Below are 4,925 nucleotides of genomic sequence, written 5' to 3'. Positions count from 1 at the left end.
TACTTCAGTGGGAAAAATTTATATGGCACTATGGAATGTATTTCCCTGTGGTGTTCATAGTGCTCTGAGTCGTGACTTTCATTCTGTGTAATAACATGTATCTGTGAGATATGCATACATTCATGTATCGTACTAGTGGTTTTATTTAAAATCCTACCTGAAGGAATGGGAAGATCTGCAATAAATGAAAATAAACAATGGAATTAGACAGCAGGAAATTATTTATAAGGTCATCATTCAAGTGAGTGATCAGGGAACATTTAAACCATAAGATCAAATCTGAAAGCTGAGAGTAAGTTATGCCTGGAACTTGCTATTATTTACTGCATTTCATTGTCAGAAATCACATTTCTCTTTTGCCTTTTCTTCCATGCTGAACTGTACAATGTCCAACTAAGAGCAAACTGGCTGTTGCAAGTAGGACTGGTTTGATTTCGAAGGTAGAGCTGTGTAGCTCGAGTCCTGTGGCTCAGAGACTGGATAAATGAATCCTGAAGATAATCCTTTACAGAACATTGGCAGAGGCCCATTTGCATCAGCCAACAGAAGAGTTACAGATCCTGCTTAAGGGTCACTCTGAAACATCAAAATAACCTCTATTATATAAAGTTATGTTTTATAAGATTATATAATATTACACTGTTATTACATTGTACCTACTAATATAGATGGCTGATAGTGATATGCAGCATTATTCTTCCACAGTGTGTGATTCAGTGATAAACAAAACCATCAGATCCAAACGCTGAGAGCAAATTACCAGTTATTCTTTTGTACATCCCCATCTGGGCCCTATTCTGGGTCCAACATGTTGATGCACTCTTGAAGAAGGCACGCCAGCAGCAGTACCTTAGGAGTTTGAGAAGATTTTGTATTTCACCAAAGACTTGCAACCTTCTATAGATATACAGTGGAATACATTCTGACTGGTTGCATCACCATCTGGTATAGAGGCTTCAATGTGTAGGATCGAAAGAGGCTGCACAGGGTTGGAGATTCATCCATCTCCATCACAGGCTCAAACACCCCCTCCATCACATCTTCAACAGACAGTGTCTCAAGAAGGTGGCATCCACCATTAAGGACCCTTACCATGCAGTTCATGCCCTCTTCTTATTACTACCATCAGAGTGGAGGTACAGAAGGCCGATGATGCACACTCAATGATATAGAAAAAGCTACAATACTTCTCTCCTTCTGGATAGTCCAAGAATACTACCTTTTTCTTTTGTCCCACACACAAAATGCTGGAGCAGCTCAGCAGGCCAGGCACAATCTGTGGAAAAAAAATTCAGTCGACATTTTATGCCAAGACCCTTCGGCCTGTCCTGCCAAAGGGTCTTGGCCCGAAACATCACCCGTACTCTTTTCCATAGATGCTGCCTGGCCTGCTGAGCTCCTCCAGCAATTTGTGTGTGTTGCTTGGATTTCCAGCATCTGCAGATTTTTTCTTGCTTGTGATTTGTTTACCTTTTTCTTTTTATTTTTTCCACTACTTATGCATTTACTGTATGTGGGGTATATAGGGCGTCCAGGGAGGGATAAACAAGCCCCTTGCTTGTCAAGTCCAATCTGGGACAGCTTCCTCACCTTTGGGCCCCATTGGATGCTCAGCTCTCACCTATGAATCTGAACAGCTGTTTGCATGCGACAACAGCCATACCCCTATACATCGCTTTGACAAGTGAGCTCTGGTGAGATCAACGGTGAGATTTCACAGTCAGGAAGACAATTCTGCAACATTTTGAGGAGAGCAAAGTTTATGATAAAGCAGAGAAGAAGTCATGGCCAACCACTGCAACCAAGGAAAACCTCAGTTGTGACGACGACTCTTCCCACTGGACCCAGACTTCCAAAGTCAATAGAATGGAACTGGCCCAGTGCAACAGTTTCTCCACTTTAAAAACTTACACACACAGTTCTCTTGTCATCATTGGATATGACGGACAACCCTTCGATGTATTTATGTACAATGTATTTATTTATTGAAGCATTATAACTTTTACGTCTTGCACTGTACCTCTGTCACAAAACAACAAGTTTAACAGCATACATCAGAGGTGATAGACCTGATTTTGATTCCGATGATGATTTTAATTCTGGACTAGAGTGGAGAGGGAACATGGCAGTGACAGAAAATATGCAGCATTGTTGTGTATTAGTAGGTTCCATACTCACTTCTTTGCCAAACATCAGTTCCCACATCTGGACACAATAACTCTGGTTGATAATTCTCTGCAATACTGAGGGAACACTGAACCATCAAAATGAGTATTTAAACCATGACCTGATTTGGTTGCTCAGGGAGAAGATCCCATGATACTTTTTTGAATAAAAAGAACAAGGGAGCCACTCTTAGTTATCCAATGTTACAGAAAATAAAGATTATTCTGTTATGATCAATATTTCTGGGATACCACTGAATGCAAATTTACTGCTGCATTACAACAGTGGACACACTTCTGAAGTACTTCAAATTTCTTACCACAGAGAAGGATACTAATCAGCTGTCAAGTCCACACTGACACTTAAAGTGCTCTTATTAATCCTATTTTCACACTTACTTCTCTCCTCTCTCATTTTTCCCCAACTCTCCTATCTCCTACCTACGCTGGGGGTAGCTTACAATGGCTAATTAGACAACCAATCTACTATTTCTGTGCTGTAGTTCTCTATGACTAACCAAAACATCCTTGGGAATTGGGAGGAAACCAGAACATTCAGTGCCTATTTCTGTGGTGTAGTCATCAAAGACCCTGTTGACTTCCTTTGGCAGCTCATTCCACAAACATGCTACTTTATCTGTGTATATATACAAAAAAAGTTGCCCCTCAAGTTCCTATTAAATACCTTCCCTGTCACTTTACCTATGTCCTCTAGTTCTTGATTCTTAAAAGGACTGGGAGTGTTCTCTCTATCTCTATTCCTTATGGTTTTATGAACCTCTATCACAGATGAAGGCTATTATTCTAGCATCTTCCCCCTTCCTTTCCAGTCCTGAAGAAGGGCCGAATTGTCGACTGTTTATTAATTTCTATAAATGCTGCCTGACCTGCTGAGTTCCTCCCGCATTTTGTTGCTATTCACTCATTGAGTCCATTCTGGTTACTGTCAGAGCAATCCCATCACTTCCATTCCTCCATAGCTCTGTAAGTCACTCTCATCTATATTAATTTCCTTTCTGAATACATTGATTCTGCGTACACTGCTTTACTTGTGGGAGCTCTAGAACCCAGTGTTTCAAGACGGAGTTTGGTCTGATAGAGGAAAATGCCATTTCCACTGGCGAGGGGATTACTAATAGGGAATATACTTAAGGAAAATGACAAAGCAACACAGGGTGAAGGAAAGCGAAACACTTCTTTCCAACTTATTTTAATTCTGACTTGGGCTCCCTAAATAGATATAGGAGATACAGAAAAGGAAAAGATGGGAGGATAATGAAAGGAAAACAGGGGTGAGAACCAATTGGATAATGCTCCCAAGCTAAACAAATTGCAGCTGATGGATTGAATGGTCTCCTTTACGGTTGGTCAATAACATTTCAAAAGCATTAATATCAAATCTAACACTCCAGAGCAGTACAGAAGATGAAATTCAAAATGGTTCTACCAGTCCAGATGACAGGTCTTTGACCTTTGATGTTGATTTTTTCTCCTTCCACAGGGGCTGCCTGGCCTGCTGAGTGTTTAGAGCATTTTAACTTGCAAGTGGAGTCGGTGGTAAGGAAGGCAATGTTAGGTCCATTTTGAGAGGATTAGAATGTAAGAACAAGGATGTGATGCTGAGGCTTTATTGAATACTGCTCAGGATGCATTTGGAATATTGTGAGCAGTTTTGGATCCCTACTCTAGGAAAGGATGTGTTGGCTTTGGAGAGGGTCCAGAGGAGGTTCATGAGAATGACCACAGGAATGAAAGGTTTAACATATGAGGAGCATTTGATGTCTCTGGGCCTGTACTTGACAGAGTTTTGAAGAATGAGGGGGGATCTTATTGAAACCTATTGAATATTGGTTTTGCCAAGATAGAGTGGACATTGAGAGATATTTCCAATAACTAGGGAGTCTAGGACCAGATGGCACAATCTCTGAATACAAGGACATTCCTTTACAACAGAGATAAGGAGGAAATTTCTTTAGCCAGGGATTAATAAATGTGTGGAACTCATTTCCACAGATGGCTGTGGAGGCCAAGTCATTGAGTAATTTAAAATAGAGGTTAATAGGTTCTTGATTAGCAAAGGCATCAAAGGTTTTGGGGAAAAGGCAGGGGAATGGGATTGAGAGGGATAGTAAATCAGCCATGATTGAATGGTGGAACAGATTTGATGAGTCGAATGGCCTAATTGTGCTCCTATTTCTTCTGGACGTTGTGGCCTTATGAAAACTCACATAGTCACAGCAGTATGTCTAAACTCCACATAGATAGCACCAGTGATCGTTGGCCACTGGAGATCTGAGGCGGAAGCACCACATACAGTAGCATCTTGCAACCATATTGGCGGTACTGGGAACAACACATGAAATGCTGGAGGAACTCAATGGATCAGTCTATATCTGTGGAGGAAAATGGACAGTCAATGTTTTGGATTGATACCTTTATCTAGACTGAAATAAAGAGGAGAGATAGCCAGTGTAAAAATCTCAGCTCTCCATTTCCGTCCATAGATGCTGCTTGACTTGTTGCATTCTTCCAGTGCTTTGTGTGTTGCTCCTGATTCCAGCATCTGAACTCTCTTGTGTCTCTTTGGCTGCGTCAGGATTTAGTGAATGGCGCTTGACAAATGCAGCCCTTCTCGGAATTTGTGATATGCTCTTCCTGCATCTGTTTAAATTGCAAATTGCAAACTACCTAAATAGCTCATTCCTTAAAGTGAAGTCTGCGCCATTCACGCTTAGATTTCACTTTACACGTATGTCCCCA

At 41.0% G+C, this 4,925-nt stretch overlaps 1 long non-coding RNA gene across 1 annotated transcript in view; it reads right to left on the bottom strand.

The window, feature by feature from the left end:
- Positions 1-2,054: 2,054 nt before the first annotated feature.
- LOC140204384 (uncharacterized) overlaps positions 2,055-4,925 on the bottom strand; it is a 5,508-nt gene continuing 2,637 nt past the window's right edge. Inside the window, exon 3 of the long non-coding RNA XR_011887603.1 lies at positions 2,055-4,925. This exon is cut by the window's right edge and continues 204 nt beyond it. This is a non-coding gene — a long non-coding RNA (uncharacterized lncRNA).

This window comes from Mobula birostris, chromosome 1 (genome assembly GCF_030028105.1).
Source record: "Mobula birostris isolate sMobBir1 chromosome 1, sMobBir1.hap1, whole genome shotgun sequence".
In the NCBI taxonomy this organism is placed as follows: domain Eukaryota; kingdom Metazoa; phylum Chordata; class Chondrichthyes; order Myliobatiformes; family Myliobatidae; genus Mobula; species Mobula birostris.
This window is presented reverse-complemented; position numbering and strand designations above follow the sequence as displayed.